Below are 23,894 nucleotides of genomic sequence, written 5' to 3'. Positions count from 1 at the left end.
CCCCATAGCCAGCCAAGGAGACATACGAAATTAATAATTGTCTCATAAAGTGATACATTGATTGGTTCTATGGTTTAAGATGTGGATATCTTTGGAGGACCATTCTGCCTACCATACCATAGAAGATCTCCACTCATTGGTTTACCTACCAAGTCCTTCAGTTCTAGAGCAGGAGCCTGAGGCTTTTGTGTTTCAGAGCTGAACATGCTCATACACAAATGTGATAAGAACCATTTACTACTTATTTATAAATGAAGATATTCAGATACACTCAGAGTAGAGTGAACAGTACAAACTAGTCCATGTACATATCACCTGACCTCATCAAATTGCCAGTGTCTTGCCAATCTTGATAGATGTTTGTTCACACCCTGCTTCTTCATTTTTACCTTTCTTCAGATGGAAGAAAATATCTTCGGGAGATGGGAGGGGATAATGGGGAGGGATGGTGGGGGGGTTTTCAGGAACATCTATAAAGGACACATGGACAAAACCAAAGAGGGGTAGGATCAAGGGTGGGAAGTGGGGATGGCTGGGATGGGGGATAATGGAGACAATTGTACTTGAACAACAATAAAATGTAAAAAAAAAAAAGAAAATATGTTTATTTTGTGAAGACTAATTTACCTTCATATTTTATTGGGAATTGTAATAGTTTTATATAGTACAACTTAAAGAACAAAAGGATATTAATTTAACAAAGCAAAATGAATACCGTGCTTCCCTCTGATTTACTGGGTGGAAAGGAACATTTGGGGTATTAAAATCTGGCCCAACTTACATAGTTGGTGTTACGATTCACTGAGGTTTCATTGATGTTTTGTATTAATTGTCTTGCAACACAGCATCGTCTTGTTTCATTCTTGTGCTGATAAGGGAAAAGTGAATGAAAGGGAATGCAGGAATTAGTCAGCTTTTCTCAGAGAATTTAAGAAATGAAACTCAAATTACACAATATTTCTGCTTATTTTCATTTTTTGTTTTGATGCCAAACCTTGGGTATTTGCAGGGTAAGTTACAATAGAACTTACTTAGGAAGATAATTTACTATAATTTCATAGTCGCTCGCCATCATTGGGCAGTAGAAAGGTATAAAATAGACCAAGATTCATGGATAACCTCAACATAACATTCCTGGATTTGCAATGGGTTTTCATCTCATATTTGACTGAGCATGTGCTCATCACGCTCTGGGAATTTAGTCTGGACAGAATAATAAAGCATAGCATGGAGATCTTGCTTCGGTCTACAAGCACCTCTGGCTCCGAGAATGGTGAAAATGTGCCTCTTTCCAAGTGCTCCCACGAACAGGAAAGTCGTGTTAAACTCTTTCATTTTAAAGAGCTCTTCTCTATGTAAACATTTTTAGATCAAATTACAGGTACAGTAATTTGTTTACAGAATCCTTTTGAAACTGATACAGAGAGATCTGATCTGATCCCTCGGGAGGAGGAGTGGGGGGCAGTAGGAGGAGGTTGTAGGAGGGAGATGTTGGTAAACAGTCTCGGGTGGGGTTGGCCGACAAGCTGAAGGCCTCTGGAGCACATGGAATTATGGGCCAGAAGATTTTAAATAAAAGGAGGACCGAGATTGACTTTTTGATTCTCTGTTCCTGGAGTGTGCCTGGATGATTGTGCTGCAGCTGCCTGCATATCCCAAAGGATGGTGTTTTGGATGGGAGAAGAAACTTGGTGCTGCCTGGGGCTGGGATTGGGCTTGCCTGGCACAGAGGGGCAGGGTTGTTCTTCTTTGGGTGTTTTAGAAGGGTCAAGTTCTGAGGCAGAAGCCTTCCTTTCTTCCAAAATTTTGTAGTTTTTGTATCTTATGCTGTTTTGTAAACTAATCCTATAGAAATAAGATCGTCAAAAACTACCAGGGGAATGATAGGGGAACTCAGGAGTTACAGATTTCAGCTGTAATTGATAGGCTTAAATGATGGAAAGCTGTAACTAAAGAGTTCAGCCTTAATTGATAGGCTTAAGGGATTAAAGCTATAACTGAAGAGTTAAGGATTATAGCTGTAATGATGGGCTTAAATGACTAATGCGTGTGGAACGCTGGTATCCCAAAATTCTGTAGGTTTTGAATAAAGACTCCTTTCCTTTATCACTGAAACTTTGCCTCTGGAATTTTGCCAAGAGTGGTGGTGGGCTGGAAGGAGGACCGCGACTGCTCTTTGGTAACAAAACTTGTAATTTACTACTGCAGTGTGTTATCTCTTCTTAGAGAAAGATACATTCCTCTTTTACAAAGCTGAACGTTTGTATGTTTACTTCCAAACCCTCCCATCTCCTCTGGAACCGTGCTCCATCAAGTATCACTGCTTTTGGCTCTATCCGCCTTTCCTACATTTTCAGTTACTCTCATTTAATTTCACATTCATTCACAAGTATGCGCTTCTATTTGAGAAACACAATCACTATACTTCTTTTTCCCCCTTTACCAAAAACCTTCTTAAGTATCCATTTTCTAGCACCAATGTTTTAAAATTTTTATTTTATTTTCTATCCTCATCATGTCGATGCTTCATTCTTCACCCACCACCCCAGCGACCGACTCTTCACTGAAGCTAACAGTGTTCTCACTTGTCATACCCTTCAACTTGAGCCAGCCGATATGTTACTTCTTGTCTTGTTCTTATGCTACTCTTCTAACTAGTCTTTCTTGTTTTGTATATGGTATTCGTTTAGATGTGGGTGTCCCAGGGGCATCTGCCCAGGCTACTTCCTTTCCCGTTCTCAGTTCCCCTCCCAGGGAGTCTAATCTCAGGACTTCAGCTCTACTGCTGCTACATCTATGTTTCACTCCTGGATTGTTGTTCCTCAATATTCAGTCTCAGTTTCCAATTCCTGGCTTGACATTTCCATCTGGATATTTCTTGAGCACATTTTATATATCAGTTTAAATAATTGAATGTATCATCTTTCCTCCTAAATCTGCTTTGATCACTATTTCCCGTATTATTTACTTTGTCTCTGAGGTCCAACATATCAAGGTCATCTTTGATTCCTATTAACCCTGTTCCTTGAATCTATACCCATAATGAGTGTCTCCCTCCACAAATAAATATCATTTAATTTCTAATTTTCCATTCTATAACTGGTTTTATATTTCAGAACCCTATTGTCTTTGACTAGGAATATTGCAAAAGTATGTTGACTTTTCTCTCCTAGCTAACTCTACCCAGTTAGAATGCGAAGTCTGGCCAGTTGAATATTTCTTAATTTTAGTTTTTATGTCACTCTTCCCTTCAAATCCTCAATGACTCTCTTTTGTAAGACAGTAGTTCTCAGCTCGAATGATGCTTCCGCCAAGGGGACATGTGCAGACATATTTGATTGTCCCAACTGTGGCAGGAGGCACCCAGGATGCATAGCACAGCTCCCTGCAGTGAAAAATTATCTGGCTCAAAATGTCAGTCGTGCTAAGGTTGAAAAATTCTGGTCTAATGAACAATTTACAAATAATTAACATGGCATTCTTGTCCTCATTGACCCTTCATTTACAACTCCATGGGATTTTTATAATTGTTCCTCTTCTCCATTTCTCACCTCTAGGTTTTTGCTTGTACATTTGTTCCCACTCACTGGTATTTTCTTTCTTTACCTGTCCATTAAAAAGAAAATCCCCCCAGTACCATTTATCTCTCAGTGTTCAGTTTGATTGTCATATCTTTGCTAAGACCCCATTATAATCCCAACTGAAAATGATGATCCTTTTCCTGAATCCCGATAAGGAATTTTTTTTGTGTATCTCTACCATTTTCTTGTCTTTTAAAAGTTATTTATGTAAATGTCTTTTAAAACCAATTCATCCTTACATTTTTTAAAATGCAAGCTTTATTGAGATATAATTCACATGCCATAAATTCAGTGTAAGTGTGTAACAGGGTATAGTTCAGAGGGGGGCCCCAAATAGGGGTTCGGAATGGGGCCCAGAACTTGAGGTGTCCAGGGAATATTAGAAAGATATATAGGATGTCCTCACCCCTTCCCCTGACAGGTGTGAGTTGGGGGAAGGGACACATGGAGCAGGAACATGCAGAGCTGCTTTGTACAGCAACATCTTTGCAGCTAACCTCTGGCGTGGTCATTTAACATATCTATAACCTTCAACTAGTTTCATAGATATGTTAAATAGCTGTGGCCATGCTTTGAACTAGGGGGGTGGCAGTGACTTCCACCCAAGATTTAACTAGGAGGCAGCTCCCCCTGGTTACAGCACCTGCGTGAGAGCTTGGAGAAGATTGGCTCCATGACATGGGGCTACACCTGCCCAGACTTATGATGGCAGCCCAGTAAACTTGGAAGAATACAGGAATGCTGGCAGGTGTAACGGACTGCAGGAGGAGTTGGAAATGGGGGTGCGTGGGGATTTAAACCCAGACTTGGCAGTCATGCAGGGGAGAACCCCATGGCTTTGGCAGAATGGGAACCCCCTGTGGCTTTGGTGAGAGTGAGGAACACGTGGCTTTGGGGTTCTCCCTTTTGCCACATGGCCTAGGAAGCAGGAGAGACTTTGCCTGGAAGAAAAGGGGTGAAAGGACTCTGCTGGTGGGCCATAAGAAGGTGTCACATGGCTTTGGATTAACTAGAGATTGTGGCAGCAACACAGCTGATGGTGCCAGGAGCCCAAATCATGGACTTCTGCTTCTTTTCCACAGATACGGTACCCAGACTAGGGCAGAGGGAGAAGGAAGGACTGTGTGCTTCCGTGGGTATCCTAAAAGACTTTAATATTTTAATGAAGACATTGGGTCACTACTTTAAGTCCTTATAGTTTTAAATAAACATTTCCTTTCCTTTCCACAAATCTCTGGCCTTGAGAGACGTCTTTCCTCTGGTGATGGACAAGCGAACCTAGTGGGGGGTCCTTTTGGTAACAGTATATTATAACCCCCCCTTTGGGTCTGTTCTGTAACAAGTGTACAGCTACAGTGTAGTGAGTTTTAGTTTATTCAGAGAATTGTGCCGCCATCTCCACTACCCAATTCCAGAACATTTTCATTGCCCCCAAAGCAGCCCATCCCCATTAGCTATCAGTCCCTGTTTCCTCCTTCCTCCAGCCCCCAGGAAGCACTAGTTCCTGTGTCTATGTTTTAATTATTCCGGACATTTCCTATCAGTGGTATCTCATGATAGGTTGTGGCTTCTCTCATTTAGCCAAATGTTTTCAGCGTTAAAGTCTGTGCTGGGAAAACCATGATATGAGATGTTCTATCCATAAGGTTGGCATTTAACTCCGCAGGTACTGAGCAGTTGTTCAAGACTTTCCTGGCTTGTGTTATTTATCGACTCAGTTCCATTCATGTTTGATCTTTCAGAAATGTGTTCATATTTCTTGCTTGTTAAGCTCTGATTTATGTTAAAGCAAGGATCTGACAAAAATGAATATCAAATCTATAGTGGTGGTGGTTAGAATTAGAATTCTCTGAGTGGAGAAAAAGGCTCAAAACAAGACTTAAAGCACCTGTAAAGTAATTGTGCAAGGGAGATCTAAAAACCCCCTGGAATTTATTTATAAAAATTGTTATTTATTCTTAATGTTTAAACTTCAGTCACCTTCAAAGTACAGTCCATTTAATTCAATATACCTTTTTACACATTTTTCTTGCTGTTCCAAACCGTTTTTGAACTTTTTGATGCCTTTTAGTGCTTCTGCTGTTTTTTGTTGTACCTCTTCTGCATTGTCAAAATGTTTCCCTTGGAGGATATTTTTCATTTGGAGAAACAAAAAAAAAATTTGTTGGGGCAAGATGGAGTGAATAGAGAAGGTGGGGCACAGGGGTCATGCCGTTTTGGGTCAAAAACTGCTGAACACTCTGTGTGGTGTGGGCAGGTACACTTGTACGTCACTCATCATGAAATGGGCAACTGTGTTGACTCTTCAAAAACACATTCACTGAAGCTGAACACAACCTCTCATATCCACACCAGCTGGTACATTGATACAGATGGGTTCCTTGAACACTCATCTAGCGGGGGAAGCCTGTGTTACAAGGGGCCAGTCCTTCAGAAGATAATTTCAGTCTTTTTGGGGTCTCCCTTTGTATATAGAGAACCTTGCTAATATAACCAGATTGGGTGTGGAGTCAGTACAAAATAATGACTCATCTGAGTTCTAAACATTCTAAAGAAATGCAAAAGTTAAACTTGTCAGTGTGCATGGCGCTGCTTTCTGAGATCATTTAGATTATTTGGGAAAGAAGGTTATAGGCAAAGAGGGAACATCAAGTGCAAAGCCTTGAGCAAGGGGCTTGCCTGCTCTGTTCAAAGCACAGCAATGGGGCCAGTTTGATTAGGATGGATTGCAAAGGGGAAGTAGGAGGGGATGTGGTCGGAGGGGTAATGGGGACCCAATTGCATAGGTGCCCTATCATGGTGAGGACTTTCAGCTTTTATTCTGAATGAGCTGGGAAGGTTGCGAGTAGAGGAATATGATTTTTGTTTCTTTTCTCTCTGTCTCTCTCTTTTTATTGTTGTTCAAGCACACTTGTCTCCATTTGCACCCCACCACTCCCCACCACCCCAGCCATCCCCACCACCCACCCTCAGTCCTACCCCTCTTTGGCTTTGTCCATGGGTCCTTTATACATGTTCTTTGATGACCCTTCCCCTTTTCCCCCCATTATCCTCCTCCCCCATCTCCTCTGGTGACTGTCAGTTTGTTCTTTATTTCAGTGTTTCTGGTTCTATTCTGCTTGCTTGTTTGTTTTGTTGATTAGGTTCCACTTATAGATGAGCTCATAGAGTGTTTGTCTTCACCATCTGGATACTTTCACTTAGCATAATGCTCACCAGGTCCATTCATGCTGTCATGAAGAGTAGGAGCTCCTTTTTTTTCCTGCTTCATAGTATTCCATTGTGTAAATGTACCACAGTTTTTTTTTATCTATTCATTTGCTGAATGGATGAATATCTCAAAATATCTTTGAGATGGCACTTAGGTTGCCCCCAACACTTGGCTATTGTAAATTGTGCTGCTATGAACATTGGGGTGTATAGGTTCTTTTGAACTGGTGTGTGGAATTTCCTTAGAAAATTAAAAATGGAACTGCCTTTTGACCAAGCAATTCCACTGCTGGGATTATACTGTAGGAATATGATTGTTTTAATAGAATATTTCTGCACTTTGGAGAATACACTGAAGCTGGATAAACATTTAAAACAGGGAAGATGGTGAGGTGGTGATTGCAATAACATAGGCAAAAATTATTTTGCCTTGGACTGGATAGATGTGAGATAAACAGCCAAATTGTGGACAGATTCTGAAGACAAAAGGACATAAAATTATCTGACAACTTTTCATAGAGTGTAAAAGAAGGAAACACATCAGGGATGGTGCGCAGAATTTTTGACTGATTCCTGAGAAGAAGGGAGTTGTTGATTCAATGGGGAAAACTTTGGAGAGGGACATATAGGTGGTTATGAGCAGTGCAGTTTTAATCACCTTGTTTGAAACGCCTTCCCATTAGATTTGTTGGGCAGGTGTTTGAAGTTCAGAGGAGCAGTTGCAATTGGAGATGTAAGTTGAGGAGTCACTAGTGTGTGGCTAGTACTTCAAGCCATGAGACTGGGTGAGATCAAGTAGAGGAAGTATGTAGATAAAAGAGAGAAGCAGCCCAGAGACTGGTCTCTGGAGCACTCCAGAGTCCAGAGGTCAGCAGATGAGGGAGAACCAGCAAAGGAGGCAGGAAAGGGGAAGAGGCAGTTGAGTGGGGAATGTATGTACTCATTAGAATGCAAGCTGTGTGAGGATGATCCTATGTTTGTTCAGCATTGTATCCTTCTCTAGTATCTCATTCACAAGAGGCAATCATAGATACTGGCTGAAGGAGTCAAACAATGTAAGACACTGTATCAGTAGCTTCTACATGAAGCAGAGTTCCTCTTTTCCATGACGCCAAATTCTTGATCTTTATGGAAGTCCTTTTTCTCAGGCACGATGACTGCAGATGCATCCTTCTCAGGTGCAGGTGTCAGTTCCAAATGTCCTCCTGTCATTCTCACACTGGTAGCACTGTCCTCTAGGGCAGCCTTTGCTTATATTTTAACCCTCTGCATTATGCAGGAAATGGTGCTGTCATGCAGACCATTTCCCTTTCTCTCTTAAAACTCCCCGAAGATGATAGGCCTGCATGCGCGTTCTCGGAGAGGAGGAGTGCCTTAGGTCTTTGCCTCTATGCCTTCCATAGTTTCTTTTCCCTTGGCCAAGCACATTCTCCTTTGCGATACTTTGTGTTTTGGGAGAGAGTCACTTGTGACCTCTCAAAGAGACTTTCCAACTGTGTCAGTCTCCTGAGCCCTCAGTTTAGTGCCACTTGCCCCACTGAGCACTGAGACTAGGGACCTGACGAATCACGTAGTCCCGTTACTCTAGTAATATTCTAACATGGGTATAACACATTTCCTTTGTGGTGCCTAGAAACAGTGCAGGCCAACCCGCTTACAGATGAGACCTTACACGTGATACGTCACTGCACAGTATGGAAAATCTATTTGAACGTGTATATTAGAGTAAAATAATTTAGTAAAGAATGAAACTCAGAATTTTACTTGCAAACTTTTTACCAAAGGAAAAAGTAACATTCAATTCATGAAGCTCATAATTATCAATAAAAAGGCACACAAAGTATAAAAGAATACATTTTAGGGTTGTAGTTTTTAGAAGTCCAAGTATTACCGTGACAATTCCTCAAGTTGTTAGAGAGAGAATGATGACAAGTATGTCAGAATGCTCTAGTATTTGAACAATCTGAACATTGCTGACAATCTGAAATTACTGGCATCTTAAAGCCAGCAACTGAGTGATGGAAGTGCAGACTGGGGCATTTACATTGAAATGATTTCAAGCTTTGTCAAAGATAATAACACTTAAGGAGCCTTTTGTCAAAGGAAATGCCAGCTGAATAAAAGTTTTTCAGAGACCATAATTTTTTTGTATTAAAAGTAATTTACAACTTACATTTTAATTTTCCTCTCCTCTACTTTGTTACATACTCTCCTCTAACTTTCAGTTACTTTTAAATTTATAGATGTCAAATATTTTACTAAAATTTATTCTTGGGTGGTCACTGCAATGTAAGAAAAGTCATTTTTTTTTCTTGGTCTTCTTCATCGTTCTGAAGCCAATGAAAGGCATCAGAAATTGTCTGGGTTGTTGATAGTCCCAGTCTGTTCGGGTTCTCACAGTAAAATACAATAGACTGTGGCTTAAACAACAGAAATTTATTTTCTCACTGTTTGGAGACTTTAAAAAACTAAAGTTTTGCAGTTGCATCAATTTTTGTTTAGCTGTAAAATGAAATTAGCTGTGTTTATACATTAGTGTGGTATGGAATTTATGCTTGATCACACTTTCATTAGTCATGAATAGTTCTGAAATTATTCATATCAAGTGGGCCCAAAAGAAGGACCATGATTAATACACTTAAAAAAAAGATTTTATTTATTTATTTTTAGAGAGGGACAATGGAGAGAGACAAAGAAGGAGAGAAACATCAATGTGTGGTTGCCTCTCATGTGTCCTCTACCGGGGACCTGGCCTGCAACCCAGGCATGTGCCCTAGACTGGGACTCCAACCAGAGACCCTTTGCTTCACAGTCTGGTGCTCAATCCACTGAGCCACACCAGCCAGGGCCAATTAACACACTTTTGCAATCCTCTTCAATATCATTGCCACTATCAAACCTTTCCAAGGTAATCCTGTATATAATTAAAAAAATTCAGCTGAACAAGTTCGGGAGACAGCCTGAGTTCATATGTGTTGAGTTTGGCTTTGTCCTACCAGCTTCCTCAGCACTATTGTAACCCTTAGGTTTGAAAACTGGTTCTACGTGTTTTGCCCCTTTATTTATTTTAGCTGCTGGACACACCTTTTCCTTTTTAAACTGGTGAGCCGATGGCCTTTCCTTGAAATAACAGTTGACATAATGCTGTTGAGCTGAAAGAAAACACCACTAAGGAAACACTGGCTGTTTCCAACTTTCTCAGACGTTTGTGAGGAGGAACGCAGGTCTCAGACCAGGGTCGGGTGCAGAAAGAGACACCGGTGTGCGTGGCCTGGAATTTCAGGTTCTCGGGCATGCTTCTTTTTGCTTGGGATTTACATTCCCAACCCCGACCCCCGACCCTAGGATATGGAATTAGAACAATAATGAGATACCTTTCTTTTTACCTGTTAGATCGACAAATGTTTTGAACAAACAAAAACAACCATTGCTGACAAATACGTGGGGATATAAACATTCCCTTATTTTGGTGGTAGGGGTGAGAATTCCTCAACTGCTTTGGCAAATAAATGTGACATCAATTATTTGAATTAAAATTCTATGTTTTATGGCAATTCCAGTTCTAGAAATCTAACTTACATTAAAAATCGCATTTGGTAAAGAACATGTATGTACACGTAATGCGGTTTGTAGCATTGTTTTTTTGTGACCATACACCATAAGCAATCTGAATGCCATGCACAGGTGGCTTTATTAAGTCACTTCCTGTGGGACACATGGGCAGGCACAGGCATGTGCAGTGGAAGATGACGTACAGGTTATTTAAATGTCCCAACTGGGATGGATGCTCACAATGTACTGTAAGATGAATAAAAGCAAATTCAGAGTAGAGTGAATAATATCAACCTGTTGAAAAAAACCCTGAACCTATAACCAGATTTTATGCCCTTCTTTCCTGCTGGAACCACAGAGGGTGCAGGAGAGAAAGAGGAGAGTTCCTGATGTGCCTGAAATTCTTAACAAAAAGCGAAGGGACTTTTCAGAGCTGGAGATCAAGCTCCTGAGAAAGGGGTTTGTTCAAAGGACATTTTGAAAGGTAAGAGAGGAGCTGATCTCTGAGGAAGGGGAGCACTGCCGCAGGGATATAGGCAGATGTACAGAACTGAAGCAGGAATGTCTAGGATGACAAGGAAAGCCGGCGATTTCCATGCGCCTACAGAATCCAGGTTGGCCTGTCCTTGGGGTCAGTGGTAATGGTGTGAACCCAAAGTTCCAAAAGGTGTTGTAGCTTTTTCAGCTTCGCCAGATTTTCAGAGATACCTTTGTAAAGGCTTTTGTGAATGTGCTGAGGATTGTGGAACCCTATGTTTCATAGCGGTTCTCGAACCTGAAGTTAGTGAAGGAATTGATCTGCGTGCGTGATTAGGACAAAGTCGGTAAGAAGCTAGTTGTGCTGACAGATAATACGTTGCTTGCTTGATCTCTTGGTAGACATGGCGCATTCTGCGTGGAGGATCTCATTCACGAGAGCTGTCCTGCTGGAAATCGCTTCCAACAGAAGCAAACAATTTTAGTTGGCCTTCGGATCATCTGCTTGACGTGGGCTGAAGAAAAAGACCATGTGTTTTGGAGGAGGTGGAGATGCTGGCAACAGGGGAGTCTCAATCAACAGGCTTGTTAGAAAGATGAACTAAGGTGTGTACCATAATTATTTTTGTAATCTGGTCAGTGAATGAACAGGGACTCCTTCCAAACTGAAATGTAAAACAACGAAAACCATCCTCCCTCCCCCCACTCCCTCTCCCGAGAAAGCAGGTTATTGGATTGACCACGAAGAAAATGGGACAAGTACACACTCAGTTCTTCATGTTTGTTACTTAAGGGAGGTGTGGGGAGGTATGTTTTTTATTCGCCAATTCATTCATTTGTTATATCATGAAAGGGAAGCCACAAAAATAGATAGTGGGTGGGAGGAGGGCTGATCACCAATGCAGCAGCCAGACTCATTATCATCCCTGTAAATGTGAGCGGGGGGTTGCCTCTGAATTTTTGAGCACAGAGATTTGAAGATGGAAATTGATTGAGGAGGAAGAGAATGGCTGGACCATCCACATTGCCTGCAGTTACTGACAGCCGTGTGCCCCAGCACAGGGGTTTTCAGGTTGCCCAGGGCAACTATCTTCTCAGTTGTGCGCAACAGTGCAGTAGCATCCTGCTTCAGGAAGAGTTTTGATTTGACCTCTGCCAACTTCCTAGGGTGGGAAGAATGAAGGCCGCAGAAGGTTACTGATGGACAAAGGTGCATTTTCTATGCATAGGTATCTGTCCAAGCTTCCAGATGAGTCGAGAAAGTCACCAGATATTCATGCTTTCGTCTTCATCTCATCCACAGACCTAGGCACCCATTTCCATATGGATGTCATTGTCCAAAGATTTGGTAGAAGTACATGGTAGGATAATATTTGAAGTTATTAATCTATGCTGTTTTCTCCCTATACAAGTGTGTATTCTCCTCTCTCTGTTCCTCCTCATCAAGCGGATAATTGACTACGAGAAAGGGCGAGGCAGGATAATGTTTCTGGCTACTAATGATCAGTAACCCAATCTGAAGGAGAAGTCAGACAAGATTGCCAGAAGAGGCAGAATGAAGGAGGATTTGTGGGCATTGACTAGGTCCTTTGGCCAGAGATATGATAGAAGGGAATTTTCCAAGCTAAAAAGAGATGCCCATAAGAATAAGGGGGTGTTGGGAAGAAGTGAAGAGTGGAGTTTGTGGGGGCAAAAAGATAGGGTCAGTGCCTGATTTTCAACCACATAAAGAAGGGAGTGGTTAGACCTGTAGAGGAAACACGTGTGTGGCATTGTCACAAATGAAACTAAGAGGATCCGTTTTCCCAATGGCAGACATTTTGGGATTGTATTTAAAAAATGCTGTCATGCATATCCTTGTGTCCCTGTGCAAGAGTTTTTCTGGGATTTACCCTTTAGAAGTTGGCTTGCTGGGTCCTAAGCTTCAAATTTTGCTAGATATTGCCAAAAGTGCTTTCCAAGTTATACAAATTTGCTCTTTCAACCTCTTATATATTTTCTATTCAAATGTAAACTATATTCTCTATAGTAAAACTTCAATGTTTATTAATCATCATTACTTAACATTAAGAATTTGAAAGTTCTCTTAGTTCCCTACCTGTCACTGTTGGGCTTTTGACATTTTCCAGTTTGACAGACGTAAAAATGAACCTTGATTTAATTTGCATGTTTCTATTGCTAGCATGTCATAGCTTTCCCCCTCCATGTATTTATTGTCTGTACAGAATTTCCCTTTTGTGAACTGGAGGCTTACATTTATTTCTTTACTGGAATTTTTGTCTTTTTCTTGTGCATAGGATATTTTTATGTATTCTAGATTGCAATTATTTCTCAAATGTCTTTAAATATTTTTTCTGTCTTTAGCTTGCCTTTTAACTTTGTGTATGGTGTCTAGTATGTAAGACTGTAATGTGTTAATATCTTGACATGTATTCATCTTTTAGTTTGTACTTAATGGTTCTTAATAGATTTTATTTTTTGGAGCAGTTTCATGTTCATAGCAAAACTGAGTAGAAGCCATGCAGATTTTCCATATACCCTCTACCTCCACACATGCATAACCTCTTCCATAATAAACATCCCTGTCAAAGCGGTACATTTGTTACAACTGATGAACCTTTTTATATTTTAAGAGATCTTTTCTCACATGAATGTTATGAAGCAGTCTACTTTTTTTCTCTAAAACTTTTTAAGGTTGCTTTGAGCCTTTATGTCTTTAATCTATGTGGATATCCTGTTTGTATATAGAATAAGGAGGAATTTAATTTTCTATACATTTAAAATTTTGTTTCTCAATCACATGGGGTTAGACCATGCTATTCACAGAATTCACCAGCAGCCCCACTGAAAGATGCAGGATAGCAAAGCGGTTCATAGCAGGCATCAGGATTAGACATTGTGGGTAAATCACTGGGCTCATGATAAGGCTCAGAAACCAAAGAAAACGCCAGTGGTGTTATCTGGAACTGTAGGCTGGCCACTAACTGTAGGCTGGCCACTCTGCAGTCACCCATGTTGAGGACATTGGCTGATGGGGAACTAGGGACATTCAGTAATTGAAACAGGGTACAACTGGGCTGGCCTCCCTACTAGGTATCAGAATCTGGGTCAAACAGCCAACCATCAGCAAACATAGCAGCAAATACGGCAGAACTAATACAGCCAGAGAATTTTTCAAGCAACTGTAGACAACCAAGAAGAAAGTATTTTCTGGATAATGTTTAATATCACTAATTTATTTAATATATTTAGCATATATAGGATATTTAACATATACTATAATCATCTTTAAGTTCTTAAAAAAACTGAACCTAGTGGACAGAAGGGAAAGATCCTCTTCTAATTGTTTAGTTAGGAAAAAAAATAAGATTTTGATTTATTTTTCCCCAAAAGAATAAAATAAAGTATAATAATTTGAGCAGAGATGATAATTTTTCTTATCAAATTTATTTTCTATAAGTAAAATAATTATACAGAATTCATGGCAATTCTTGTATTTATATGGCTTTTTAAAGAAATAAAGAAAGCCTTGAGTTACAGAAACCACTTAATTATGGTTTCTAATGTAAACGCTCAGCGTACATCATCTCAGTTACCGGAATTGCCCCGTGGTGTGGGTTCTCAGATGAGTATTGAATTAAACATTTGAAATATAGATCAACCTTTGTAATAAACATTTTTAAATAAAAATAATTAGCTGGGAATATCCCACATGTATTCTGAATCCCCCATATTGCCCACGTAATTTTTCTCATTGTTCTGTAACACATGGGATTCTTTCTATGAATGACATCAGTTTGGAAATACCCCACGGTTTTCTGAGTTATAAATGGACATCTCGCCATGTATGACTGATTATATTATGATTCATACTTTCACTTCTGTTTTTTATACTATCATTTTGAAAAGTGAAAATGAAACTGTTTCATTGGTCAACAGTTCACAAGAGAGAGTAAAAAGTAATGTGAGTATAATGTTTCACAAAACGTTTCAGGATTATGTTTCAAAAATTTAAATATATCTTTGAAAATATTGTGACAACCATCTCTTAAGGAAGAAACAATGTAATTGTAAAAAATTGCTCTCAGAGAGTTAATTGCTCTCTGACTATTGTCAGAGTTCTGTTTTACGTAGAAACATTTCTTCCAGCATCTCTCTCTGTCTAAAAACTGATTTTCTGTGTAGAACCAGCCTTATACTTCTATAATTTGTTCCCTTAAATACTGCACTATGGTAGAAAAATGACGATAGCTAAAGAGTTAGAAAAAAAGAAAGGAAGGGAAAAAGTAGGGAAAGAAGGGGAAAAAAAGAAAAAGGAAGGAAGGGAAAAGGATAGATAGAAGGAAGGAAGGAAGGAAGGAAGGAAGGAAGGAAGAGGGAAAAAGAAAAAGGAAGGGAAGGGAAAAAGGGTAGATGGAAGGGAGGGAGGGAGGGAGGGAGGGAGGGAGGGTGGGCAGTGTGGGAAGTTCCCCTCTGACTCCAGGTTTGAGAGCCCTTATTCATATTTCAGGTTTCCTTAGGGCAGGTGTCACACCTGCTCATTGTTGTGTTCCCTTGCATCTTTGTCAGCTCCTGGCACATAGCAACGTTCAACAAATATTTGTTGAGTAAATGAACACAGTAGCTCACAAACAATTTCTGTATCTCATGGTTTTCTATGAAAAACCACAAGAAAAAATGGCTTCTGAGGTCTCAGGATTTTAGTAACCATGCAGTATCTGGATTCTAATGAATTTCTCTCATAAGATCCTTAAAGCAACATCACAAGGCATGAGACCAAAGGCTAGATGGCCCGATGCCTTGTGATTCTTTAACTTTACTTGTTAGAATGAAAATTTAACCAGAGATTATGAACCCCTTAAAGATTAGCATGGCTTGAAAAATGTTTTTTATTAAGTACATATTTACCTTTCTGAGCTGCCTGTCACCAAATGGCAGTTTCTACCAAAGAATTGTCTTGTGAGTCCTTATATGTTTTCCTAAAAATGAATTAAATCCTCATCTTCAAATCTCTCCTTCCCAGACTAAATTTTCTTTTCTACCTACACTGCTTGATGCTTGAGTTTCAAATTTACCGACTCCTTTAGCTTCAGGCATTGAAGAAAGATCTTATCTAAGAGAGGAAAGCACTCTCTGTAACCATCATTAACATCTTAGGATGGGGCAGTCTGTCAATCAATCTTTGGATTTCTAAGACACTGAAACACAGGAAGGAATGGCTGTGTAAAAGGTAAGGTGTGAAAAATGTCCCAAGGGACATTTGTGAGGACTGTTTAGTGGGAAATATAAAAGTTATTCCTTCCCAAAATTGTCAGGAGAACCCCAAACACCATTAAAAATATTAGAACATCCAATGTCAGTTATACCAAAAACCTGAGATGAAAACGTTATTGAGAATGTGCTAAAATATTAATAAAATTATTCCTATTTTAAGCTACTACTTTTTTCTGATAGTTAATCAGCAATAGATTACAGAGCAGAACCGCTATAAAGATTAAATGGATATTAATGAAAAGAAAGTCAAACAGTGAGATTCTATTTGAAAACAGAAGGCAATTAACAGCAGAAATATGGAAATCAACTTACTGAAACAGAATAGCTAATAAGCCAATAAGACTTGACTTGTAATCTGTTAAATATTTTTAAAAGAAATAATGTGTTAAGCAGAAAGGGAGTTGGCCAGTCTGGCACATGAGAGAAGAAAACAAAGAATCCATGAAGTACACTTTGGCAGAGAATTTCAGAGAAATTTGTTCCCAAGAATTGTCATTTTTGGTGCTGATTGTTGAAATTGCGGCATTAGTTATTCATTGCTTGATGTCAATGAACATCTTGTTTAAATCAATCCCTACTTATTCTGAATTCAAATCCACTAAATGCTATTTTGATTATAATTTGATTTCTGACATAACTTTACAAGGAAGGAATGCGTTGGCCAGAGGATCCCTTGGCAGTTGTATCTTTCATCATAATTAATTTTTTTCCCCTCCTGGTTTGTACAGACATCTCCTCAAGTCTAGTTTGTACAAGTTACACTTCCCAAGTTTGACCTAGTGTGGGTGCTGGCGGTATTGATTATTCACATAGACAAGGCAGAGCTTTGGGCCGCAATGGCTTCCCCAAGGCTGCTGCCACTTTGATGAGCCCTCCTGGCCTTGCTCCTTTCTGTGGGGACAGTGTGAGAGAGTACCTGGTGAATGCATGACACAGCCTGGTGCTCCACAAGTGTGAGTTTCCATTCCGAAGTGTTCCCTCCAGGAGCTGGTAGAAAGAAGAGAAAAAGGAAATAGAAGAAGAAGAAAGCAGGGAGGAAAAACAGAGCCAAGGAGCTGACTGAAGAAATGCTTTATTGACATACATAGTTCTGTTAGAAATTTCCCTTGTGATGGCATATTGTACCTTGTCAAATGTGATAGTTAATTTTATGTGTCAACTGACCTTTGGACCATGGAGTACACAGACATTTGGCCAAATATTGTTCTGGATGTGTTTGTTGACCTTTGAATTGGTAGACTTCATAAAGCAGGTTGCCCTTCCCCATCCAAAATGATTGGTGGGCCTCGTCCAATCAGTTGAAGATCTGGATAGAACAAAAGGCTGATCCACTTGAGCAAGAGGGTACTCCTTTTGCCTGGCTGCTTTTGAGCTGAGGCATCAGTTTTCTTTCTTGCTTTCAGACTCTAACTGAATCATCGGCTCTTCCTGAGTCTCAAGCCTGCCCATGTACTGACTGGGTCTCCTGCCTGCCAACTGAAGATCTTGGCATCTTGCAGCCTTCATGATCACGTGAGCCATTCTCGTTCTCTGTTTCCATACATCCTATCGGTTTTGTTTCTTCGAATAACCCTGACTGGTCCATCAGGTGTTTTTAAGAAATGGAATTTGGCTAGACAATTTTACTTTTGCAAACGAATTAGGTCTTTAATGCATTCATTGGCAAGGGAAAATATTTTCATCTAAATTAGATTTTCTATGACTCCGTGTAAATGTGTTTTCCATCTTTCCCTTTAATGAAGACACATCCCTTTCCACAAACACTTGTCAAATTTATCCCCAGTGGTGCAAAATTAAATACAGTAATTAACTTAAAAAATGGGGTGGACTTTCATGTGAGAAATGTCTATGGTACATTTTGTCTGGTTGCTTTTATTTGTGATGCTGCCACACTTCCTGTAGCTCAACAGGCTGTTCCCTCAAATGCCCAAACTCAAACCTGACCCTTCTCTTCAGCAAACCACTCACTACAAAGTCAACAGCTCTACAACTCACAAGTCCTGCCAAAATGCTTTTGAGGATAATTTATTATAGGAAAATATAAATCAATAATGTTATACTCCATCCCAGTAACATAAGAGCATTCACTGATTTCACAAGCATTTCTTGAGCACCTACCAATGTAGCAGACTGGAGAAACAAAGATGAAGCAAACACACACTTTTTCCTTAAAGAAGGAATATGGGAAAAAGGATACGAAAGCTCAGAGGGAAAGGAAAGTGCCTGATGTTTATTGAGCATCTCTGAGGCTTTGCAGTGGGTCTTCACAACAACATTCCAAGGTAGATACTATTATTCCTCATTTCTGAGGAAGCCGAGGCTCAGGGAGGTCCAATGGTTGGGAGAGTAGAAACTATGAAATTACAGCTAACATTTGCTGAGCATCAGTGAGAGAGCAGAGTTCACACTTGTCTCTTACAAAGCCAGAAACATATGAGTTACTCTTTCTCCCTCTCCTTTACTCTTCAAATGCATCCCAACTTTAAGACTTACCAGTTCTACTCCGGTTAATCCAAGGATATCGTCATTTCTCACCTAGATCATTGGATTACATTCCTACATCCTTTTTGATCACCTTCCAATTTCTTTTCCACGTAGTAGCCGGGCTGGATTTTTGAATTTCAAATCTCATTAATTATAACTCTTCTCAAAATATTGCACAGTTTCTCATGTTCATTGGATAAAGTTAAAAAAAATCACTGTCTTAGAAAACCAGAGACAAGGTTCTAGTTTCTGGGCCCTAACTAGCATTCTATCTGCATTGCACATCAAGTTTCTCTTTCTTTAGACTCCCAGGTCTTCTGTCCTGGCCGTGTTCTAATCCCATGCCTCTGGCCGTAGGGCCGGTTCCCTCTGCCCAGTCTGCTCCTGCCAATGTTCCCGAACATTAACTCCTTCCGAGATTTTAGCATAATTGGGATTTCTCTATGCGATCCTTCAGTTATTGAGAGCATCCCCCACTAGATTAGAAACACCAACAATTCTAAAAGGGACTGTGTCTTTCTTTTTCCTCCTATTGTATCTCTGCCCTAGCAAAGTGCTGGCACATAACTGAGCTTGACAAATAAAGGCATGCTCTCTATCAATGCCCTATCTTCTGTCTCAGAGATACTTCCATTCCTTTGTTTACATGTGCAGCCAGAGATGTTCAGTTGGTCTATTGACAAGCCCCAAATTGCAAAACCAGTAGGTGGGAGAACATGGCGTTTTTACTTTTCCACACTATATCTTAGACCTCTCTGTTCCTTGAGCTTTGGAGAATAACAAGAACCACAAAACTATGCCCATGTCCCCACCTTCCCCCCCATTTTTTGTTACTGGGTTACATCAAACACCTGGACTTTCAGTGATTATTCTTATTTCTGAACACACATTGTTGTTTTGGAAAAATGAACTGACTAGCTTTTAATAAAATCTGATTAAGAAAATATAACCATGGATGGTTCCCATAACTAGAAACTCTAGTTATTTTTGATTCTGTGGATGATAACTGATAAATAAAATTTTCTTTCCAGATATGCTTTAAAAGAAGCTGAGGTGACAAGCAGGATGGTTTAATTCAAGAACATACATACACTGACATTTCTTTATCATCTCTATTAGTAATACTCAGGATGACTTGTCTAGTTATACTCTTTTTATTGAGTTGGGCCACATACAGTGGCTGATGATTAATTATTTTTGACTACAAAACAGCATATTCATGTGTTTTAATTCCTCCAGAAAGAGATATTTCCCTATCTCTCCTCTGTGTCCTAGGATACATTTCATTTTTTTCTTTTTTTTTAATCCTCACCTGAAGATATGTTTATTGATTTGAGAGACAGACACAGAGAGAGACAGAGAGGCAGAAAGAGATGTGAGAGAGAAACATTGATTGGTTGCCTCTGATATGTACCTAGATCAGGGATTGAACCCTCAACCTCAGTATGTGCCCCGACCGGGTATTGAACCTGCAACATTTGGTGTATGGGATTGTGCTCCAACCAACCGAACCGACCAGGCAACCTTTTATTTCTTGTCAGCCCACTGAAAAGAGGCCAATTTTGATCAACTTTGCTCATTAGAATGTTGATCTCCTTTCTTCTCCATTACTATATATGCATCCATCTTCCATCTGGGAGCTATGGACTCGTTAGAGGTTATCTGCTATTTGATCAAGGGTAGTAAAGCCTCATATAGTAAAAAGAATGGAGGGATTCATAAATTCTAAGGACCTAGTATATTTATAACTCTTCTTTAAGAGAAAGTGGCCCAAAACACTATCCCCCTGCATACTTTTCTGTGACTCATGGCGATTGCTCATGTTGCGTGACAGCAGAGGGCACCATGGATTCGACCAGGGATCAAGAGGTAAACTCTATTAAAGAAAAGAAGGTGAGAAATCATGCAGACCAGGTAGATGACCTTGGTTCCTGAATTTCCAGTTTCTACTCTGTCTCTAGGACGCCCTGCTACACTTTATTGCTCATCTGTGAATATCCATGGAGTTTTTCTTTTATAGCTTTCTAATAAAACTCTTTATTTGTGCTTGTTAGGGAGAACTCTTTTCCTCATCACCAGACAATCCCTGACTAAGATAAGAATTCAATGGGATGACTATGTGAGGTGTTTTTGTTTTGTTTTTCTTTTCTTCTTTTATAAACTATAAAGACAAATACGGTGAATGGCTATTTAAAAAGAGAAATGTCCTTTTTCTCTGAAAGTTGGTTTCCAGAGTAGAAATTTATTTTCTTTTGGCTAATTGGATTGTTTGCAAAAAGCCAGTAACCAAGGAGAAGATGTTGCTTCAGTGAGGTATGAATGCATGCTATTAGACAATCAACACAAATGCACAAGCAAACATTATTCATTTGCAATCCAGAGGCTTTAGGAAGTTGTTCAGTTGAACTTCCCCTTTTCCCTTCAGGAGGGATTAATCGGAACTCCTGTGGTTTATGGACAACCAAGAAGATCACTGCTGGCCACACTTCAAAACTTTCTTGAACAGCTATAAAATCAATTGGCTTAGAGCTTAAGTACCATTCCTTACGAAAAGCTTTTGTCCCTATGAACAAGTGGTTTCAAAAAAAAATTTGCCAAGGCATAGAAAACACAGTGGAGAATATTACAAATGAATTTATTTTATTTATTTCACAAACCTTTTCACTGTCCTTCAGCGGGGGTCATTCAAGCAAAGACTGAGCTGAATTTAAAGGGCAAAGATTTGAAATCAGAAGAATCATCTTTTCTTTATTTCTGAATAGCAATTTTCCAAGCTCTCATATCTTGCTTTTCCTTATCTACAGATAAGAAAATCTAGGGTCGACCTACATTTCCTTTAGTAATGTTTGTTCAGTTAAACAGCAGACATCTTCATCTTTTCCATGTGTTATCTTTGGCACCAGATGTCAATAGGGTACAGAGCCATTTTGGAGCTCTTGTAAGGGTAAGTGATGAATGTGGAGATCATATCAAGAGTCTATAAGAAAATAATGTTGCTGGTTGAAAACTCCGAGGACAGTATCTCTTAATTGGAGTAAAGATTGTATTTGAAAGATTATGTTTCTTATCCCTGATAAGTAACGTGTTGCGTAGTGTTGGGAACTGGTCTGCCTGGTTTCAGAAGTTGTAACTGCCCCCCATGGCTAAGGCTGGGTGAGTGACCTTTGGAATGTGAGCCACAAAGGAAACCAAGTGTGTCTCTGCTTCATTCCCTGCCCCCAATGCTTGGTTGGTTAGTCTATGATGGGTACAACTCCTCAGAGGAGGGGCAACCTAAGCCATACACGATCACCTGGGAGGCCATCAAGGAAGGACTCAGGGGGCTGCAACAAAGAGGGAGTGATGGACCCTTACCCCCCAGCTATTCTGATGTAGCTCGAGTCCTCATGTCCTCTGGGAGAAGCGCTTTCTGGCTCTAATCCACTAAGCCTGAAAACCTATGATGGGGGAGGAGGTGCAGCCCCTTGCCAGATAGAGCGGGATCTGGGGTGACTGGGCGTAAGAAACAGTTCCTAAAAGTCCTGTGAAGCCTGCTTTGCTAAGAGTGCTTTCATTGATATGATATGGGTCTGAGCAGGAAATGAGTATGTCTCCCAACGTTTCTGCAACCCCCTTTCCCAACAGACACTGACTCAGACTAAGCCCTCAGATTTCTTTGAAATGTTATCTACTGTTTGATCCTTACCGCCTGTATTCCTGTGTATTACAACCCAATAAAAGCCGTTGAGGAAGGGGCTCCTGGCCTTTCTCCTCTGAGAGATTGGCCAGGAGATCAAGACATGATCTCCTCCCCAAGAAGATCATGTCTTGGTAGTTTCACTTTCATCCGTGGCAGACAGGAGGACTTTGCGGGCAAAGTTGCCCCCACACATAGGATGGGATGTAGGTTTCTTTTTCTTGGTGGTTAGAGAGAGACTGAGCTAGAAGGGAACTGGTTATTATGGGATAAAAGCACAAACTTTTATGAATGTGTATTCCCCAAAGCTGAACTTGAGACTTTGTGTAGCCTCTCACCCAAGCCTGCAGTCATTCAGACATTCTAGAATCAACAAAGTGTATTAATATTCTGAAGGCTCTGCTGGTTCTGACTGCTCACTATTTCTTCAAGTCTTCCTTACACACTGCTATCAACAAGGGGTACTGGTAGCTAATGTCTATACCCTCTAAATGTCTACTATGTACCAATTGCCATTTGGGCCAAATGGAGAAACTGGTGTAATTCGATCATATTTCAGGCACTATGTCCAAGTCTCACTGTGTACTATTATATATTAAGTTTTAAAAAATCCTAAAAGGATGTTATTGAATATATGTGTACTTTATAGATCCAGAGACTGAATTTTGAAGAGATGAACCTGACAGCCCTGTCCATACATACACAATTATTAAGTAAGTAGAAGTTTCAGGATTCAAATCTAAGCTTATCTGATTCCCAATCTGGTGTTCTTAACTAGTATAGTCTACTACACCTAAGTACCAATTTTTTTGCCTTTAAGGAACTGAAATTTTAGTCATTCTGGTAAACTTGTTAGTAGTTGGTCAAGCAGGTTATGGTAGAGGAAGGCATAGACACTGAGCAAATATGGGGGTGGCGCCTAAACTTGACTGATGGGGTGACACATGGCATCCTGGAGAAGGTGACTGTGTTGGGTAAGTATGATGTGTCCATCAACGCTGATGAAAGAACACCAAATTTTGTGCATATACTGTAAATGAAATTATTTTTGTGGCATTGGGACAAGAGTAGAAGTTGAGGAGTCATCTTGGATGGGAGTAGAGAAGTGGGTGGTGACCACATATGGGACCATTGTATAGCATGCTAAAGGGTTAGATTTTATCCATAAATCAGTAGGAAGACCTCAAGGACTTCACGAATAAGAGTGACATGATCAGATTTGAATGTTAAAAATTTCTCTTTGGAAGTTGTATGAAGGTTGGGTTTGACATGGTTGGAGGAAGAGAAACCAGGTTTTACTGTTAAAAAGTAATTTGTGCAAGAAGAGATGAGTCCCCAAATATGATAGTGACAATGTGGATGAAGAGGAAGGGAATGTTTGAACAACTTTTGGAATTGAATTTACTGAACTGAGTGGCAAGATTACATATAAAGAGGAGATGAATAAAAAAGAAAAAAAATCTTGAAGATGATTGCCAGTTTTCTCTCTTGGCTGATTGTTTCATCACAGGAGTGGCTACTCGGGAGGAGTGGATTAACAGTAAAATAATAGGGTACCTCTATGAGATACTCAGGTGGGGAGGCTTAGAGTTGTACAAATGGGTGGAGCTTAGCAGAGAGGTGTAAGCTAAAGATATGCT

The 23,894-nt window shown here is 40.0% G+C and overlaps 1 pseudogene; it reads right to left on the bottom strand.

Moving 5' to 3' along the window:
* The window catches only part of LOC119056727 (eukaryotic translation initiation factor 3 subunit F-like), a 65,562-nt pseudogene that overhangs the window by 28,535 nt on the left and 13,133 nt on the right, over nt 1–23,894 (bottom strand).

Source organism: Artibeus jamaicensis, unplaced genomic scaffold (genome assembly GCF_021234435.1).
Source record: "Artibeus jamaicensis isolate MK-2021 breed Jamaican fruit bat unplaced genomic scaffold, CSHL_Jam_final scaffold_474, whole genome shotgun sequence".
NCBI lineage: Eukaryota > Metazoa > Chordata > Mammalia > Chiroptera > Phyllostomidae > Artibeus > Artibeus jamaicensis.
This window is presented reverse-complemented; position numbering and strand designations above follow the sequence as displayed.